This window comes from Colossoma macropomum, unplaced genomic scaffold (genome assembly GCF_904425465.1).
Source record: "Colossoma macropomum unplaced genomic scaffold, Colossoma_macropomum, whole genome shotgun sequence".
NCBI lineage: Eukaryota > Metazoa > Chordata > Actinopteri > Characiformes > Serrasalmidae > Colossoma > Colossoma macropomum.
The window spans coordinates 45162302-45184814 of NW_023494791.1; positions in this window are offsets into that span (position 1 = coordinate 45162302).

Genomic DNA, 22513 nt, shown 5'->3' on the forward strand with positions numbered 1-22513 from the left:
TATAGTAAAACAGTGAAGTGCAGCGTCAGACTAGGCTGAACATGGTCTCATAATGATGGCTGGTGAATGTGGGGAACAGGAGGTTACAAAGGCTAACAGTGGTGTAACCTGGGGGTAATAGGATAACAGGGGGTTCTGGGGGTAAATAGAGGACAACACAGTGTAGCAGAGCATAAAAGGGTATAACGCTATAACAGTACTAACAGGAGATAAGGCGATAACAGGGGTGTGTGGCATGCGCCCACCCCCCGGGCCCCGATGACGGCTGCGAGAGCTGGCAGGAAAGCAGGGCCCGAACGCTGAGTGGTGACGAACCCCGGCGAGGATGGCAGGGAGAGAGGCGTGAGTGAGTGGGGGACGGCGTGCAAATCCCGATCGCCGCCGAGGGACGCGAGTGACGGCGGGAGGAGGACATCAGCCGCGAGAGAGGGGATGATGGCGATGACAGCAACGAGAGCGAGAAGCGAGTCGCGTGCTCCGCTGCTCAGGCCCCGCCCACTGTCCCGCAGCAAGGCCGTACAGGGTGTAACAGGGATAACAGAAGATAAAAGGAGAAATATGTAACAAAGTAACAGGAGATCATAAAAATAACAAAGTGTAACAGAAATAACAGGAGATAACAGGGTATGTGTAACAGGGTAATGGAGATAACAGGAGATAAGGCTGATAACACTGAGAAATAAAATGACAGGAAATAACAAAAAACACAAAATTAACAAGATAACAAGCTTCTGTTGTTCTTGAGGGTCGTGTGTCACGTCTAGCATCCACTCTAGGATCCATCCAAGATCTCGCCTTTAATAAATCTCTATTACCCACAGCTATCAGAAACAAACCCTGGAGAGGAACTGTGCTAAACCAGATCTTTTATCTCTCCATCACATCGCTTCAAACCTCCGCGGTCTATGTCAGACTGTTGCATTGTACGGGTGAATGGAGCAGCTTGCTGGTGACACAAAGCCAGATATCAGTCATTGTTCTGGAGGATGTCAGGTCGGGTCCTCTCTCTCCACCCTGCCCTGAAGACTTTTTGCTTTTTGTCTGGATTAAATGTCCATGCAACGGAGAGATCTGTGTTTTCCCAATGAGAGGGACTGCTCTGGGGTCAGCTCTCAGAATTATAGTACTTGTCCTTCTTATTATCACAGTATGAAAGATTTGAAAGATCTGCTCCTGGATCAGCGCTGTTTCTCTGAGAGATTTGATACATGGCACACTTAGGCTCCTTTGCCTTTGGAGCTTTAACATTTCAGGCCTGCTGGGCAGGTTCTTCATTACTGCCATTTCACGATAGTTGACCAAAGTGCTGCGTATAATTAAGACATATATTAACATACCGCTGCTGTTGGATCACCTTAAATTTTTTGCATTTTTTACACCATTTGAAAATTTCTGCTGACCCTTACATTGAGTTAAAAAATCATGACTAATGAACTATTAGAAGTGCTTCAAAATTACTTAAAAAAAAAATTCAAATGACATTGACTCATGTTAGAAAGTTAGAAACGCTTCTTCACTCTACTGAAAAGTTTTTTTGAGATAACAGGTTTTGTCACAATAGCGATGATATATGACACCAATATACAGGACAAACACAAACATGAACGTATTTACACACCTGCAGTATCTTCAGAAACTAATTTTGCACTTCAAGGGAAGGAAAATCGTACAACCTACACAAAAGCAGTTTCCATTTTTTCACAAACTTCACAAACTTCTCCCAGTTGATGACATCCTGAGACAAATTAGACTGTGCTACTGTTGGCGTAACTACGGGGGGCAGAGGAAAGTTGCCCTGGGCTCCATGGCGCAGGGAGTCACTTGTGGTTTAATTGCAGTTCTTTCTGGCAAACTGTCTGATTTTGTCCTAAGGGTATCAGGGTCCTTCCGAAGGACTTGCACTATTACAATCCTTCACAAACTTTCAATGGTATTCAAGTCAGGAGATTGGCTACGCCCGGGGTCAGCAAACCAAATATTAAGAAGAGCCTGTAGCACGCCCTGTGCTTCCCCAGATACAGGAAGGACACTGAAGGCAGGGTTAAAGGCAGCAGCAGCCATTTAATTTCATTTTTACTCCAAACTAACACATACAATTATACCAAAGCTGGACACTTTTCAGTGGTTCAAAACTAGATTTTTCAGTCCTTTTCTCACTCAAGCTGTTAGACTCTTTACTCGGTCGGTCGGTCGGTCTCTCCGCCTGCCCGTCACCGCCTCCGCTCCACAGATTGGCCACCCGGGTTGAACATGAGGTGTTGTGAGGTGGCCTCACTGTGGAACAGGAGTTCGGGACCCTGCCTTTGTGCCTCTTGCAGCCGTCATCGGGGTCCAGGGGACAGACGCTTGCCATAGAGCCATAAACGTATCAGGAAACCAGCTGAGTGCTTATAACTGCAAATCCATTCGTCTCCAAGTTATCAATGTTCGTCTTAAATCTTTCTCTTTGCCTTTTTTGTCAGCTACTAGGTAGATGAGATTGTTGTAGTTGCTATGGTGACCAGCAGTCTGCACTCCAACCTTCAGGATTAAAAGGTGAATTAGCAGTTCTACGTTAACTCCAGCATTTAAGACCATTTATTGCTAAAACTATGTTGAATGATCAGCATAGGAGGATCATTTTTTACCTAAATATTCTGCTGTGGAGCTGCAACAGGGCAGTAACAGAGCCGCATGCAGCTCCAGAGCCGCATATTCCCGACCCCTGGGCTACACCATGCCAACTGGAAACCCGTCTTGAGTCATTTTGGCTGTATGTTTGTGATCATTGTCTTATTGAAATGTCCATCTTCTCAGATTCAGATTCTTGGCTGATGAGATTTAATTGTCCTCTGATATGTCTCTGTACATCAATCCATTCATCTTCGATGATATGTAATGTCCCTGTACCATTTATAGAGAAACAGCCCCATATCATGATACTACCACCTTCATGCTTCTCTGTGGGTGTGATGTTCTTGGGGTGATCTAGGGATCAACACTTCTTTCTAAAAGCATGAGGAGCTGCACATTTCAGGACACTGTTTCTACAGAGTTCTGATTTGTCTAAATGTTTGCAAATTTTAGATGTGCTTCCTAATAACAACATCAAAAGTGTCTGAATGCTTGTTTCCCTTCTCTGTATATATTACACTTATTCATATTGTACCGCATCCCAGGAAACCATTTTGAAACAGATCCTTCACAACTTTAAACATGAGATACCCATTATTTACATTTTTAAAGTCGTAAACAGGCAGTCAGTGTAAACAATATCAACATTTAGGTTAATGTTAAATGGTACTGGGTAGCATTACATGCCTAAAACAAAACAAATGTGAATAAATAAATAATGATTTTTGCACATGTGTAATTTTTGTTCATGGGGACCCACTATTTTGCTCTGGAGCCCGTAAGATCCTACTTACGCCACTGTAAGAAACAATAGTGCTTCTATCTCCATATAAAATGTATGTAGTTTGTATGTAGCTCTTCTGTGATTGTGTTGCAGAGCCTTTCTTGTACAGCAGGGGGCGCTGTTGTTGGTGATTAGCTTTAAGACTACAGTTTCATAATGAACGGGAACTGTTTCTCACTCAACGGTAGGAGAGAAACTCGCTGCTTTTGGGCCTCGCCAGCTCCAGAGATCTCCACAGATTATTACGGGGTGTGAAACATACACACACACAAACACACATAAACACACGGACACAACATACACAAACACAAACTGGCCCTTCCGTAAGTACAGTTTCCATCGAAATAATTCCTGTTTATGTTAGGCTGACTGAGACAGTGATTAATGAGTGAGGCTCTCTCACTCCTTCTCACACACACTCACACACACATTTCTCACCCGCAACAGCCACTTACACTTTGGAAGCCTGTACAAGCTTCAGTTCCAAAAACACTGAGGCTGTATGAGAAGCGCTAATGAAGACAGAAAGCAGTGATTTGTAAATTCTGTTAGACCTTTATTAAATTTAACACATAATATTAAATATTAATTAAAAAATGAAACAAAAAAACATCATATGTAATGTTTTACATTATTTCTTTCGGTAAATATACACTAATTCAAAATGTGATGCCTGCAGCTGATCAGCAGTTTTAAATGCAAAAACTTTCTTCAGGTGTTCAATCATACGGGGTCTTTGATGTCATTTTTTGTGCTTCATAATGCATTACAAGTTTTCTACGGGAGACAAGTCTGGACTGCAAGCAGGCCAATCTAGCAATTGCATGAATTGCTCAGCCATTCTGTTGTAACATGAGCAGAATTTTTCTTGGCTTTATCACTTTCAAAGAAAAGCACGGCCATCCCTGAAAAAGACGGCGTCTAGAAGGCAGTATATTTTGCTCCAAAATGTGAACATATTTTCAGTGTTAATGGTGCCTTTACAGATGTTTAAGTTACTAATATGCCACACCATGACAGAGCTTGGCTTTTGAACTTTACATCGGTAACAATCTGCATGGTCCATTTCTTCATTGACTTGGTGAACACCACCATTATTCCAACAAACAATCTGAAGGGTGGACTCCATAATACCACAATACACGTTAACACTGTGGATCGGTCTATTTCAGATGAGCTCAAGCCCAGAAAAGTTGGTGTCGTTTCTGGATGTTATTGTCTTAGCATGCATTTGCACCAGTGGTTTGGCAATGAATGGTGTCTATTAGCCCTGGTTTGTTGCTATGTGATGATATCTATCAAAGAAGCATGTCAGTTTTTAATACCATGTAATCTGAGGGGTCAGAGGTCATGGGCACTGAGTTTTGGTTTTTGGCCTTGCCCTTTAGGCACATAGGTTTCTCTGGATTCAGTGGATTCCAGATTTTGATTAATTTATGCACCATATAGGGTGGAAATTCCAAAATCCATGCAATTGCTCTTTGAGGAATGTTGATTTTTCACATTTTGGCAAGGTGGCAAGCCTTGACCCATTCTTACTCATAAAAGACTCCACCTTTCATGGATGCTCCTTTAATACATAATTGCATCACCTGTTTAAAATATTTTTTTCAATATTTCACAATGGTCCTAGTCTTAAATTGCGCCCTCTCTCTTAGGAATATGTGTCTTTAGTCTTTATAGCAGATCAATCGCTTTTTTTTTTTTTTGGACCCACAATTTGCTCTTTACTCATCCAGCCTGTGATTGTAACCAGAAGGACACAGGAGGATTTGTCCTCCTGAGCTGCAAGAAAGTAGTGAAACACACACATCTAAGCATTTTTGGAGAGTGCTGTGAGTTTTAATGAGTTGGTGGGCAGGCCGAGACATGACCCCTCTAAGACATTTGGCTTCAGTGTGTGCGGGTGTGTTTAAGGTGACTGATCTGGCATAGAAATGAAAACAGGATCACAAAGCAGAATGCAGAAAATCCACTGCACCCAACAAATAGGCCTGTGGCAGAACTACAATTCCAGCAGATACGTCCACTCTGCTTTTACCTCTAGACTAGGGGTGGGTGATGTTGTGAACATATATCACAATGTTTGAAGACATCTTCACAATACAGGTTATGTATCGCAATATTTAGTTTTCTGAAGTTTGATAAGTTGAATCAGATAGAAAGAGTAGCAGCACATTTACAACGGAATAGTCACAAGTTCGTTCACAGACATGAGCCGAAAGCAAGTACTGTAGACAATCACAGCCATGATGTTATTCGCAATAACACACAGCCTCGAGTGTTCTGTTGCTTTTAGGCAATGGTTCTGCAGAACATTGTCTACAATTAGCGTGTTTACAAGCACTTAATAATCCGATAACTGCAGAAAATCTGATTTTTTCAGTAATCCGATCAACGCGTTTACATGCACTTGAATAATCAGATAATGGCCTACATGAGTCAGGCAGTAATAAGATTTCTGCTTTGCAACCAGCCAATAGACTCACAGAAGAGGACATGACGTAAACGTAAAACTCAAACTTCATGCTACAGCTTTTTTTAGAAACATCGCACCACTTTACCTGAAAATATGAACAAACATCATCTAGAAGATGAAGAATATGTAAATCCCTCATTTCGTCAAGCATGTATTTGGTTTCACGCTGCTCACTTATTTCCGGTACCGCGGTCTGTTTTCGCACATGCTCAGACTGAGAAATCCGAAAGAAATCAGAGTAAGAGTTCACATGCACTGAGAAATCTGATTGCTGAGCTAAATTCCAGCCTCTTTTTTTAAATTCCTAAACAGATTTCTAGACCTTACTCTGATCTAGAAAACTGGAGTATGCTGTTTATATGACCATCTGAATAATCAGATAACTGCAGAAATCCAATTATAATTGGATTAAGTTTGTTAATATTGGCAATTCCTTCCACCTAACGAATTTAGCCTTTTTTGCATTACTGTCGCAACATCAGGCAGATAGCCAACCTCAGCTCAGGTTTTCTGCTTCTGTTGAGTGTCCATGGAAAAAGTTTCAGTCTTGATTTGTCAAAAAATGTATTACATTTACATAATATTTCAACTCTAGTATTAACAGCTTAGAGTTTGAACTTTTGTTTTTTTATGCTTGTTCCTACAAACCTGATTCCAAAAAATTGGGACAGTGGGTGAAATACTAATAAAAACAGGTAGTGATTAGTACATTCTGTTTGACCTGTATCAAATTGAAAATGACACAAAAACACAATATTTTAAGTTTTATCTTATGAACTTAGTCCTTGCTTACACAAGTCTTCAGCTGTGCAGCCGTACGGGTCCTTCACTGTTATTTTCAGTGCGGGACAGTTCTACTGCAGGAAGGCTGGTCTGGCACCTGCACTCTCTGATTACACAGCCAAGCTGTTGTAACGTGCAGAATGTTTCTTAACATTGTCATGTTGAAATAAGCATGGATGTCCATGAAAAAGACACTGTCTTGAAGGAAGAATATGATGCTCTGAATGTGTTCAGCGTAATGGTGTTTTCACATATATGCAAGTACCCCACACCATGACAGACTCTGGATTTTGAACTTTACACTGGTAACAATTTAGACGGTCCTTTTCTTGTTTGGCCCAGAGAACATGATGTCTATGACTTCCAAAAACAATCTGAAATGACCCCAATACACGTTTCCACTGTGCATCAGTCCACTACAGATGAGCTTGAGCCCAGAGAAGTCAGCGGCGTTTCTGGATTCTGTTTATTTATGACTTTCACTATGCAGAAGCAGTCCCAAACCCATGTAGTGATCTCCATCACAGAAGCGTGCTGGTTTTTAATGCAGTGCCGTCTAAATGGTAGAAGTTCATGGGCATTCCGTTGTGGTTTTCTGCCTTGTCCTTTAGGCACAGAGATTTCCCTGAATTCTTTGATGATATTATGCACTGTGGAGGGTGACATACGTAAAATCCTTGAAATGGCTCATTGAGGAATGTTATTTTTAAACTGTTGGATTTTTTAACTGATGCATTTTTGGCAAAGTGACGAGCCTCGACCCATCATCGCTCATACAGGGCTCTGCCTTTCCTAGATGCTACTTTTATACCCAGACATGATTGTGAATGAGATGTCTTTTGATGATTTCACAGTGTTCCTAGTCTTAAAAAGGCATCAGTTTCAAAATGAGCGTGCGCTTATGAAAAAAACCCCACTGAAGTTGATAAGGTACATCTCTGGCATCTTGTCTTGTCTTGTCCTCTTTTTGTTTCAATACAGTATAAAGTAGATTTAAAAATCACTGCTTTCACTTTTTATTTGCTTTCCACATACTGTCCCAACTTTTGTAGAACTGGATTTGTACATCAACAAACGACAAAAAAAAATGGCAAAAATGTAAAGGATGTTTTTCCACAAAACAAGACTGTAAACATAACAATAACTTTCCAAATTCAAATCATAATAAAATATCTGCAAGGACAAATTCAATGTATTGAAATGTTAAAATTTGTATTTTAACAAATATAACAAATAACATAAGCGTTAACTAAGGTTAACATCCTTTTATTGAGCTTGTATGTGTATATTTACCAAAAATATTCATGATTCATTTTTTACATGGCCATATGTATGTAAATGAGCTCTGTTCTGATTGGCTGCTCTGTATTGTGTCTTATTCAGAAAGAAGTCCAGGCTGAAACACTCCTTATAACTTTATGGTGGGTGGGTGGGGCTAGACTGATGTAGGCTGTAAAGGTGGATGTGTGTAAATGTGTTGGCTTTTGTGACATCACAAAAACAGTGAATTTGAAATGGGTTGTTCATGCAGCTTAGTATGGACTGAGGACAGAACAGTTTGAAATATTATCAATGTTTACATAGAATATCTAGCTCTCCATTTTTGAAAAGTTTTCCATTATTCAGGCTTTCCAAAAATGGTTCTTCCATGTATTGAAAGGTTCTTCAGGGAAATAAAAGTGGTTCTTCTATGGCATCACTGCAAAGAAACCCTGCCGGGCACCTTTATTCGTAAGAGTTAAAGAGAATAGAGGACTGTAAAAACGACACAAATCAATAATCACGTTGATGTAGCACATTTTGATTGTAACCATTCAACACATTTAACATTGTCTAAATTCAAAGCTCTTTTTATGGACACATGCAGAAGACTGACCGGGCTGTTTGGTATTTGTCTCTGGAGGCCATGGAGCGGCTGTGTCCGTGACCGTGGTTAGTCACTGAGGCGCTGAAAGCAAGAAGTGCAGAAAAAAAAGATGCCACAAGCAACTGTTTCAAACAGCTGTGGAAACACATCCACACGAACACTCCAGAGAGACGGGGGGGGAGAGAGACACTAGCTGTTACATCGGTGAGCGAGACTAAGGGAATTTATTATCACTGTTATTAACTCTACACCTACTATTATTCCTGCTGTATATGTTCAGTTATTATGCCTTCGCAACACTGTAATTGATACAGTCATGATAATAAACCTCACTTGAATAGAGCTGAGACAGAACTGAGACAGAGAGAGAGAGAGAGAGAGAGATAGATAATGGAACAGTATGTCAACTCCATGCTAGGCTACTTTATTAGAAACTCTAACTCTATTTCAGCCCCTTTATCAATGGCCAGTTTCTGACCGCAGGGTCACTCTTGGCTGGATATTTTTGCATGATGGCTTATTCTCAATCTAGCAGTGACACTGATGTGTCAAAACTCCACTAATTGGTCAGAGGAACTGGACACAGATCTATGTTTGAAAACAGAAACTACCTTGAAAAAGTCCCTCTTAACATCACAATAATTGAAGGCGTTTTCATGATATACGATATACATTGTGAGATTTAGTTTTTTTGGGGTTTGCAAACAAGTTGGGACAAAATACACTAAGTGGCAACACATTTTTTATTAATTAAAGTATGAAATAGTAAAAGTGGTTGTATGATAGTAAAATTTAGTGCTATATTAAAAAAGCCTGAATCAAAAAAAATGGCAGAAATATCAGGTGGAACAGGAAAATTCGAAGAAGCAGATTCCAGCTTCCTTCGTTTTCTGTTCTCTACTACCACAATCTTAGCTGAAGGTATTTCAGTACAGCGCACCTGTTTAGAGGAGACCCCAATATTGGGTGGCTGGTGTTGGGGCGAAAGCCGAAATGGAACACACTCTGTGGTGGGCAGAGAATGTGTGGTTCTGATGTGTGTAGCTCTTTACCCTGGCTGAGCTGCCAGCATGCTTAGTTTTCCTGAGGTTTTTCCAGGCTCTGATTTGCCTTCTTTCTGTTAGCTCCACCTATCAGTGAGTTCCAACATCTCCAACAGCTCCGATACCGATACCTGATCCTTTAGTATCGGCCGATACAGAGTACTGATTCTGATACTAACTCTATCTAACCTAACGCACCTATAAGTCCTGATATTTATACGGTTACATTTGTAAAACATTGTATTTTGGTAAAATCTGTGTTCTGTGTTACAAATAAAACCCTCAGCTTTGCTAGATGCCATTAACTTCTTGGATTATATTTATTAGATTCTGAAGAAAGCGTATTGTAGCTAGCGGGCTGCTATGCTTAAGGCTATATCAAGGCTAAAGGCCTCATTACACTGAGAGCCCAGCGGTTCCTTCCGCTCTCTCAATAACATTAACTCAGACTGTAAGTGACCACACAGCGGCAGAGGAGTGATTACTGAAAGAAGCAGCTCTGCCGTTCAGGTAAGCGGATCCATTAGTGTGTTTTTCACACCAAATACTGCTGTTACAGATTCTGCCATGAGCATTTTTACTGCTGCTTTTCATCCCACACTGCTGACATCTTGTTAAGTACTGGCATGTAATGCATGAATCAGAAACTGCTTTGTGGTATCGGTCATAGGTATCGTATCCCCATCACTGATCACTGTGTTTCAGTGCATCACTAGCATTTCGCTGTTGCCAGAACAAAACCTCGTATCTCCACTTTTTTGGTCATTTTTCAGCTTTTATCATAATTTGAAACTGTCTGTTGCTCTTTACATTGTGTGTAAACTTCATGATGAATGCTCCAAAAGAAATGACCCAAAATGACTTGGACAAAAAGTCTGTTTCCATTGAAAATAAAAAATTAAAAATTGAAAATAAAGTAGGTTTTTGGCAATATTAGGTTTGGTTCCGACAATAGCGATTTATTTATCTATTCAGATGTGGAATAGAAATTTGACACAAATACCATCATTTTTACATGCCATGGTATACCTTATTACCATCATGCCACCCAAGCCTAGGCTTCACATGGCTTTAAATGTTAGCAAAAATACATAATGGGGAGGAAAAGACGAAGCAGTTGGTAAAATATATGACTAAAATAAAGCTGCCGTCCAAATATGTGTTACTATATAGTTCGTGCAGTTACTCTACACTGATTGTGTTTGTCTTGTACATACAGTCGCCACTGATCAACAAACCATTTAACCTGTCAGAACATGCGTTTCCCAGCTAAACGGTACAAAGTAAGTTATGCTATGACTGGGCTTGTATGTTTGCTAAGGAATCAGACGATTAGCATTTGTCTGTTTCACTTAAAGACTTCAGATTGACCGACTTTTCAGTGAAAACTTAAGCCGCGTGTGATCTAATGTGGATTCTTATGGGGTTAAATATAGTACAGTGCAACAATATTGCTGATTTGCTTACAAGCCAAGCAAGCAGTGTTTACTAAAAAGCTACCTACAGTGAAATATGCCAGTGGCTGAGTCATATATGCCAAAACCACGTGAAATATGCTAATAACTGAGATAAATCTGCCATTGACTGAGTTACCATACACTGTTCTAGAGTGGATGATACCCTTCAGACTGGTCTGTAGAGAAAACAGTGTAAGTTTAAATAGGTCCAGTGTGCTTAACAAAAGCATTGGCAGAATTCGAGCTCTATTTGTTTGCGTATGACATATTTGTTTATTCTTCTGCAAACCAAACCCCCATATGAGACCCTGTGAGCAGCAGCTGCTTCATACCGGGGACTGTCCGGTAACACCTCGCATGCGACAGTCCAATCCCTCTCACCTTCACCACGTCGCAGAGGAACGCTGCTGGATTTAGACGTCCATTAAACTATAAATACACACGACAACAACACAGCGTTCCACAGCACGTACACGCACGGCGCTGTGTTCCTTATCAACAGGAACTCCTGGGTCTGACAATGGGAGCAACTTTGATTTCCCACCATAACTCACCCTCAGATAATCAGGGAGGAGTGTGAGCGGAGGAATACTGGAGCAAAGTTCAGTTCACCTGGAAAGTATGAATTATGCGCATGATTATGTTCCAGGATCTGTCAAACAGAGCATGAATCCTCACTGTGGAGTGATTTTAATGTTAATAGGATAAATACTACAGACAGCAGCAGGAGACGTTCAGGCTCTTCACTGGATCTAATAAGGAGACTTTCTCTGCAGTCTTGGTCTTCTTCTCTTTCTCTTAAACGCACACACAGACACACACACACATCATCTAAACCGCTTATCCTTCTGGGTCACGGTGAGGTGCTGGAGCCTATCCCAGCTGTCATTGGGCGGAAGGCGGGATACACCCTGGACGGGTTTCTCTTAAACATAGAAGTTAAAATGATTTTTTTTATAAAAATGATTCAGAGATTTTTGTTTGTGTGCGATAACAACACAATTGCACAAGTGCACATTTACAAAAATATGACTGGCACGCCACTCAGCCAATCAGAACCATTTCTAGGCTGTGCACTGACAGACAGGCACATATCCAAGGGGTGGCCAAGGGCAGTCAGTGCCACCCTCCAGAGAAGTGTGGCCACTCTTGTTCATTTTCTCAAGGAAGCAGCTAACATGGGCTTTCTACATTAGGAAAATGCTTAAAAGCACCTAAACCGATCTCTATATCAGTGTATTACAGCTTTTTTCTTACACATGGTGCTCTATGTGGGTTGATGGAACATTTTAATAGTGTGCACCAGAGAGTAGTAAATGACAGGGAAAAAAAAGTGCAATAAATTCTCACATAACCTAATAAAATTAGGATAAAATCACTTTGTGTGTTTTTTTTTATGTAAAAATGTTAAACAGTTAATAATACTTTCATTTTGTAAATATTCATAGGATTATGACTGCAGTAATATTGTTCCCACTGTATTTTCAGCAGTGCTGCTCTGTGAGGAACATTATATGAAGTAAAGTGAAGTAAGTGATGGTAAAATGAGGGGATTATCATGTGTTTTCCACTGACAGTGCGCCACCCCAATAAAATCACTGGGCCACCCCTGCTGGCAGAGCTCCGCAAAAGAAACCTGCAGTGAGAACGGCGGCGGCAGTAAATTTAAATGACATATTAATGATTCAAGACTGTTACATGACAGTTTAAGTTTCTTAGAATTGGCCTGTTTTACTGCCCTTTTTACAAATACAGGATTGTATTTGGATCTGTGGCACCTTTGATGTTCAGTGACCGTTTTGTTTTTCTTTTATATTGAATAATGATCAGAAAAAATAAATTCTTTGGGGACTATTTTGCCACAGAACACCCTGAATGTACCCCTCCACCATGAATGGATTAAAAAAAGTCTTAGTTTTTCAAAAGTGTATCTCAAAACTACGTCTCAGACATCAGGCAGTGAATTCATAACCATTTCACGTAGTAACTTTCTGTGAGGGAGCTTTTAGAGGTGGACGTCTGGTTCCTATGAGCACCACTGTGAACAGTTCTGACTCAGTAAGTTTCTCTAGAACAGAGCGTTTCACACCAAACCACTCTGAATGTTTATGTCTTAACCATTTAACTGCATAGAAAATTTGAAGAATCAATTTACGGCAAGACAAGAGTCATTCCACAAAGATCACAGCAAAGCAAGAATTTAGTCTTTTAAATGATATAATGTGATGAATTTTGCTTCATATGACCAGAGATGTGAAATAATAAGGTGAAAAAGGTCAATTTTGATTTCAGGGTCACTTTTTACAACAAGGTTTGTGTGATGATGATGTTGGCATGCAGTTTGCTTAATGCTGACGTTTTAACAATTAGCCAAAACCTGCTCTTCATGTCAAGGATGACACTTTGATAAACATGAAGCTGTTGAAGATAAATATACCCAAAGCATTAGCGCACAGCTGCTTTGTACGCAGTAAAAAAATCTGTGAAAAATTGTAAAAGTTAATCAGCAGCGGTGCCTAAATCTGTTAATTAACAGTTACAGTATGTTTTCTTAATGATGGTAAAAATCTGTCAAATTACAGTCATTAGATTTCTTAGAAATACCACATTTTACTGTAATTCACCACTTTCATTAGTTTAACTAGTTATTCTGACATACAGTGTTTTACCATAATAATAACAACAGTAACAATCATTAAAATAAACACAAATGCCTGTGAAATAAAGCTGACTGTTTCTTATGAATATACATTCTGTTTCTGTAAATGAACAAAGTCACTGTTAAAGTTATCTGCATGATTTATTTACATTTATTTGACCTTTTTTCCCAAAATGGTAATGATAATGATAATTGACCATGGTATTCAATTGTTTTATTAGTATTACAGTATTACAAAGTATTACAGTACTTTGACAGTGACAATACTGCTTTTTTTGTTTGTTTGTTTTTACTGGAAAGTAATATTGAGGAAGGTCACATTTCAAAAGAAGGCAGGGTGACCCCAAACGCAGTGTAAATCTGCAGACTCTGATGAAAGAATAAGGTTAAAAATTTAAAAGCATTTTTTTTTTGGTTTGGTCTCAGGATCATGTTGTCCATCAAAGGCTTAAGTATCAGGTATCAGTATCTGAAGACTGGACTGTGCCATCTTGTGGTTTTTGCCATATCTTTAACTGCAAACACTCATCATTTCTCACAGTGAGTAAGATCGAGACGCCCATCACAACATCTAATCACCAATACGCTCACTGATCTAATGACCACGATGCTGCCCGCTCATACTACCAGGCTGAATAATGACCACTGTTTTTGATTCCCCACTGGACAGTAACTGGCCATTAAACTGTCTGGTTAGTGAGTGTTTGGGGCCGTAAACAGAGCAGGGCAGCTTCACAGTGGTCAGCGTGTCACAGTGAGTGTGTCAGTAATAACACTGTCTCAAACTGTGGGTCAAATCTGATATGAATATGGTATCATAACAACGGCTGGTTTAAACATACTTATTAGAAAAGCTGTGAGTCTGTAAGTGTGTGTGTGTGTGTGTGTGTGTGTGTGTGTCTGTGTGTGTGTGTGTGTGTGTGTGTGTGTGTCTGTGTGTGTGTGTGTGTGTGAGAGTCAGTATTCAGCTCCAGTCACCAGTCCAGAGTGATAAACAGACAGTAGATGATTCTAAACGTTCTAATTAAATTAATCCAGAATGAGTTTATTAATATCAAGACAATAATATCAAGAAATAAAAATTAATATCAAGAAGATGTAATAAAAGTAACAACTGGAATTAAGTTCTAATAAATGAATGTCTTAAAAAAGCCATAATAAAATTAATGTGCAGAATGATTTTTTTTTAAATATCCAGAATGAAGTTCTAATAAATTTAATACGCAGAATGTCTCATATTTCAGAAGGGCTGATCAAATTTTGAGATAGAAAACTTGACTAAAATGGATTGTAAGTGGATAATTACAGTATGTTATTAATCATATTATAACTTACAACGTCAATATAAATGTTTACATATATTTACAATTAAATTTTTATGTATATTAAAAATTAACACTATTACAGTTATTTGATCCATATATACTGGCATATTTACATATTTTTGTCGGAAGAAAACCTTGTATCTCCATTTTTATGTTTTGCAGTTTTTGGCATAATTTGAAAATCCCTGTTGCCATTTACAGTATAAGTAAATTTTATGATGAATGGACCAAAAGAAATGACCCAGAATGACCTGGAAAAACTTCTGGTTCCATTGACTTTAAAAAGTAAAGTAGGTTTTTTCCTTCTCCTGTAAAGTTACCATTTTGGAGATACGAGTTTTTCTTCCGACAACAGCGAAATATTTCCTCAGTATAAGGCATTACTTTAAATGCACTGCTCATCAAAAGTGATCAAAGTAGTTGAAAACTTTTCAAAATGTTTTTAATTAAAGATCATCTGTTTGCAGTGACTTAACAAATCAAGGCTGTCGGAACAAAACTTTGTATCTCTGTTTTTCAGGTTTTGACATAATTTGAAAATACCTGATGCGCTTTACATTATGGGTGAAGATCATGATGATTGGACTAAATGAAATGACCCAAAATTACTCAGAAAAAAATCTGGTTCCATTGACTTACATTAAAAGTAAAGCATGTTTTTTCCTTCTCCTGTAAAGTTACCATTTTAGAGATATGAAGTTTTGTTCCCACAGCAGCGACGTGTTTAATTCTAACCACATTTCACTCGTAAAACTGCAGAACTGAAGGAACAGCTGATAAGCGCTCTGCCTCACCAGGACATTTCAGAAAAGGGTGAGATGAGCTGAGGCATTACTGTGGATGTGCACTAATAGAGGTGTATAACTCTGACTGTACCGTATCATTTAGTTAATATTGAACATGAAGGCCATAGAATAACAGCTGCTCAGTGTGCTGTCGTTTTGGCAGGTAATGTTTCTCCACCCCTCTGTTTCGGTGAACAACTGAATATATCAGGTTCCCTTTACTACACCAACCCACAAACCCCACCCCACCCACACAGCTGAGGAGTGGATGGATGTTTGTGAAGACTACAGTTGCTAATTTTCCCACAGATACAAAACTAAATCATTCTGAAAAACTGTTCCACTTATTCATGTATACATTTTACACATTTTGCTGTTGTCGGAAAAAAATCTCGTATCTCCAAAATGGTAACTTTACAGGAGAAGGAAAAAACATACTTTACTTTTAATGTAAGTCAAAGGAACCAGACGTTTTTCCAGGTCATTCTGGGTCATTTCTTTTGGTCCATTCATCAGGAAATTTACAAACAATGTGAAGGAAAACAGGCATTTTCAAATTATGTTAAAAACTGAAAAATGACAAAAATGAAGATGCAAGGTTTTCTTCCGACAGCAGCGGTGTAAAGTCTGAGACCACCCTAAATTTATTTCATTTCCAGTCAGATTTCCAGGAGATTTCAGGTGAAGTTTCTGAGCTGATTTGATATGAGACGACCCACTTGCTTTAGGAAAGAGAAAGTCAGAAGAACATAAGTGAAAAATGATTAAAGCTACAGAGAAAATGTGGCTCCTAACAACCACCTGGAAGACCTGGTAGTCACCAAAACTGTCCCCATCAGATAAACAGACTGAAAACAACTGAAACAGACCAACAACTGAAAGCAAGTCCTCTTGAAAAGAATGGAAGCTGGAATAAAGGCAAAGACAGATATTCTATAAATGTTATAGATAAATAGATACTAAATATTAGATAGCAGATATTATATTTAGTTGTTGATACATGTTGTGATAGATCTCTAAAACGTACAAAAAACACTAATTACTCTTAATGTAAGTCAATGTAAGATTTCATTTCAATTGATTTTTTGGGATCATTTCTATTGGTCCATAACGCTGCTGTCAGAACAAAACCTTGTATCTGCATCTTTGTCGTTTTTCAGTTCTTGACATAAATTGAAAATGCCTGTTGTCCTTTACATTGTGTGTAAATTTCTTGATGAAAGGACAAAAAGAAATGACCTAAATGATTTAGAAAAACGTCTGGTTCCATTGACTTACATTAACAGTAAAGTATGTTTTTTCCTTCTCCTGTAAAGTTACCATTTTGGAGATACAAGTTTTTGTTCCGACAGCAGTGAGATACATAACTACACTACGGGTGTAAATACATTAGAGGCGTAAACCTGCATGAAGGTGTTTGACTCTGAAACTTTACTCTACTGCAGGTCTGACCTGCACTGTATTTGCAGACCTTTGGCCTTTATACGTTTACAAGCTCCAGTAAAGCTGAACTCAGGACTGTAACTGGTTTTTACTCCAAAACACTGAAAATCTTCATCTTCTCAGACCTGCTCATTTCAGCTTCCTCTTCATCTTCATTTAAGAATTACACCAGATAACAGTGAGTGCTGATCTGAATACAGGAATGCTTAAGAAATCTGACCATCTCTCTGTGGACTGACCGGGTCATTAAACTGTAAACAGGGTGGAGCATTTTTCACCCTACAGAATCTTCACAGATTCACACGGCAGCACACAAAGCAGCGGAGTGGCCTCTGCGGCTATCAGACGGTTTGTTTATGCAGAAGTTTAATGCCTCATTGAGAGCTGTGCTCTGACAGCTGCTCTCTGAGACGTGGACAGTTGTTCAGAGGAACGACAACTGGCCTGACCTGGACACACTGAGAGCCGTAGGAGGTACAGATGGTACAAACGGTCCAGTAAACAGGCACTCATTTATCAGCCCTCTCAGCCCCGCTCACGAGAGAGAGAGAGAGAGAGAGAGAGAGAGAGAGAGAGAGAGAATAAGAGAGAAAGGGAACAGGGGAAAAGAGAAAGAGAGAGAGGGGGAGAAGAAAGAAAGAAGAGAGAGAGAGAAAGAAAAACAAAAGGAACAGGGAGAAGGAGAGAGAGAAAAGGAAGAAAGAGAAAGAGGAAGAGAGAGATAGAAGAAAAAGAAATGGAAAAGGGAAAGAGAAGAGAAACAGACAAAGAGAAAGAGGAAGAGAGGTATAGAGAAAGCAGTAGGGAGAGAGAGAGAGAGGAAGAGAGATAGCGAGAGTGGAAGAGACAGGTATAGAGAGAGCGGTAGGGAGAGAGAGACAAAGAGACTGGAAGAGTGAGAAAGAGAGAGGGGGGGCAGGGGAAGAGAGAAAAAGAGAAAGAGGGGAGAAGGAAGAAAGAAAAAAGAGAGAAAGAAAAGGAACAGGGAGAATGAGAGAGAGGTAGAATGAGAAAGGGTGGTAGAGAGAGGTAGAGGAAGAGTGGTAGAGGTAGAGAGAGAATGAGAGTGGTAGAGTAAGGTCTTTAGAGAGAGAGAGAGAGAGAGAGAGAGGCTTATCATAGTAGCTCGGTCTCAGCTCCTCTTTTAAGAATGAAGGGATCAGCTCTGGAGTGAGAGAGTAAACGAGTGCAGGATGAGTGATAATTGAGGCCATGAGGTTTTAATGTGACTGAGAGTGAAACGTCACTGAGCTGCACTGTGAGCGTTTCAGGAGGTGCAGATCAAAGAGGAGCTCAGTCTAAAACTCCACTGATCCAGATTCTGTTCTCTGTGTGTTCTCATGGAAATCATGTGACAGCATGAGCATCACATTATACACAAACACACACACACACACACACACAGACACACACACACAGACACACACACACACACACACACACAGACACACACACACAGACACACACGCACACACACACACACAGACACACACACACAGACACACACGCACACACACACACACACACACACTCACACACACACACACAGACACACACACACTCACACACACACAGACACACACACACACACACACACACACACACACACACACAGACACACACACACACACACACACTCACACACACACACACACAGACACACACACACAGACACACACGCACACACACACACACACACACACACACACACTCACACACACACACACACAGACACACACACACTCACACACAGACACACACACACTCACACACACACAGACACACACACACAGACACACACTCACACACACACACACACACAGACACACACAGACACACACACACACACAGACACACACACAGACACACACACACACACACACACACACACACACACACACACACACACACAGACACATACACACACACACACACACACACACACACACAGACACACAGACACACACAGACACACACACAGACACACACACACACACACACACACACACACACACACACACACACACACACAGACACATACACACACACACACACACGCACAGACAGACACACACACACACACAGACACACACACAGACACACACACACACACAGACACACACACACACACACACACACACACACACACACATGCTGAAACTGTAACACCTTCAAACACACATCTCAGACGATTAAACACACAAACACTCAAAAATCCATTGTGTAATAGAGTTTAAAACACTGACCGTCAGCAGTCTGCAGTGACCTTCACTATAGCGGACTGTGGAGCAGCCTAAACCCACCCTGCAGTGAAAACACTGTAACTACAGTGAAAGAAAAAGCAGTTTTACAAAAACAGCCTGAGTAGAAGTTCAACAGTAGCAGCTCATAAACTACTGAAGTACTCAGTCACTTCTAGAACTGCAGTGGAGCCTCATAGCTCATCCAGCGTCCTTCAGCAGAGGAACTGAAGACAATCAGACTCTGTTCTTCTCGTTCTGATCTAATCCTCCACTAAAGTAATATAACAAACCTCAAACATGAGAGGTGACCAATCATAAAACGGGACAGGAAAAAAAGAATTAGTCAGTTAGAGAGAGGACGGAAGAAAGAAAGAAAGAAAGAAAGAAAGAAAGGGGAGAAAGAAGGAAAAGGGTAGAGAAAGAAAAAGAAAGAGAAAGAAAGAAAGAAAGAAAGAAAGAAAGAAAGAAAGAAAGAAAGAAAGAAAGAAAAAGAAAGAAAGAAGGGGAGAGAGAGAAGAGAAAGGGGAGAAAAACGAAAACAAGAAACAGAAAGACGGCAAGAAAAAGAAAGAAAAAACAGGGAGGGAGAGAAGGAGGTAGAGAGAGAAAGAAAGAAAGAAAGAAAGAAAGAGGAGGGGAGAGAAGGGAAAGGGGATGGAAAGAGAAGGAGAGGCAAGAGGACGAAAGAAAGAAAGAAAAAAGAAAGAAAGAAAGAAAGAAAGAAAGAAGGACATGAACAACAAAGGGGTTACAGTGAAATTTGTATTTTTTTCTTAATTAACTGAAAGCTAACAGTGAAGGTCAGACGCTGGTGTGAGGCCGAGTCTCTGACGGTCAGTGTTTCTGGTCACTCTTCAGTCAGAGTGGAATTAAAAGCTGTTCAGGCTCCACAGTAACTGCTCAGACTCTGTCAGGCCGACTGACTGACGTGGCGCAGGGCACGGCTCAGCCTGGTGATTTCGGCGTGTTTGCAGGAGTTGTGATGCTCCTGGGCCGTTGCTGGGTATCGGGGCGGATCTAAACGTGCCCACTCATGCTGCAGCTTTTGCTGATCCGGACAAAGCAGGAATTTAATGATTCGTTGAGGAAAACAATGTGGTTAAGCATTCCCAGCTGAGTTTCTCTGAAGTGGCCAATCAATTGGTCTCTAACAAGCTCTGTTTTGACATATCTGTGAACACATTATGTATTTTATTTTACTTTGGGCAATTTAAAAGCAATCAATCTAGCGCTGAGAAGAGGGCGTGGGCCGAGGGGCTAAACGTAGTTAAAGAAAGAGTTTGGCAAACAATCAAATGCACTCTATTTACTCCTAATGTGTCAATCACCCGAGACATGTTTGACTGAAATTTGCTTCTTTAATTTTGCCCTGGAGCTACGAGGCTAATGGAGCTAACAAGCAATGGAAGCTTATAATCCACCAATTTAACAGGGTAAAGTAACAGTCAGATTCCTTTTCCCAGGAAGCAGTAAGTAAAGTAATCCCATCACAGTTTAAGAGAGGTCATTAGTAAATTGTAACAGAGCACTTTGCTTTTGGAATTTTACCAAATTTCTCTCCAATTTGTTTATTGCCACTTCTACATGCTAACTTCTCTGTATAAACCTGTAAAAGGTAAGAAGTCCAGCAGCAGGAGCGCCAGACAGCACATTAACAGTAAAAGTATTTTTTCCCAATGATGGTAAAAATCTGTAAAATTCCAGTTATTACATTTCTTAGAAACACCACATTTTACTGTAATTCAACAGTTTCACTAGTTCAGTTAGTTATTCTGACATACAGCATTTTACCATAATGATAACAGAAACAACCATTGAAATAAACGAAATGAGTATTTATGTAAAAACGGGTATTAACCATTAAATTTACAGTACTTTGACAGTGAAAATACTTTTTTCTTCCACAGTTACAGAATGCTACTAAGCTTGGACACACGCTTTCTACGAGACATGTGAAGCTCCACCACATCTTCTCAAAACTTTAATGGACAGCTCAACACGCTTGCAGGAGAACACTAACTGCCAATTCTGTTACATCAGCTAACAGATGCCCATTTTGGCTAGCATCACATGAGGAACGGGGGGAGATGGAGGACCATCCCACCCACCCAGAGAGTGGACGATTATGCTCTCTGGACTCGCAGCTATGGATGACGGAGGATCAAACTTGCAATCTTCCAATGACAGAGCCAACACACTGCTTTCTTCTTGGGTAACTACCCCAATTCTGATCCTATTACTAGTCCTACACACATCTGGGAATTTGGGGCTGGGGGCTCCAGCCTTACAGACCAAAGCAGAATCCTCCAGAACTCCAGGCCAAATTCTCAGAGTTCCCTTCCCTCCTGCAGTCATACAGTCTCTTCTCACAATACAACCACATGTTGAGTCCGAACTAGCAAACTGTTATCTGTTAAAATGGACAAATTAAGAACCGATGCAACTTATTTTTATCCATGTTTATATATAATAATCAGGAACCGCATCAGCAACACTGTTTAAGATGACAATATTAGGCAGGCTTGTGATTATTTAGGCATGCAGCCATGCACTAGGCCAGGGGTCGGCAACCCAAATGTTAAGAAGAGCCATTTTGTCCTTTCAATAAAAATCAAACCAATTTGGGAGCCACAACATTTTATGTCCACTTTACCAACTTGGCTGTAAATATGTCTCAGTCATGTGCTGATGTTCTAGTATAGGCTAAAAAATATAATATAAACGAAAAACTTACATTGCTTTGCTTTCAGCTTTAGCTCAGCTATAACCACTTTTCTCGCATCTCCAGCAGGAAACTTTTCCACAAAAGTAGAACAGTTTCTTGTAAAATGTCTCTCAACATTCGACTTTTTACGAGGCTGAAGTCAGCTTCTCATTCGCTGGTGAAATTTGAACAAGACTTCAGCCTCGTGACTTTTGAGTGTTTGAAAGTTTCTCAATGCAGATTAAACCTATCAGGAAACCAGCTGGAGTGATTATACATGTCCATTCGTCAGCAAATTATCAGGATTCATCTTCAATCTTACTCTTGG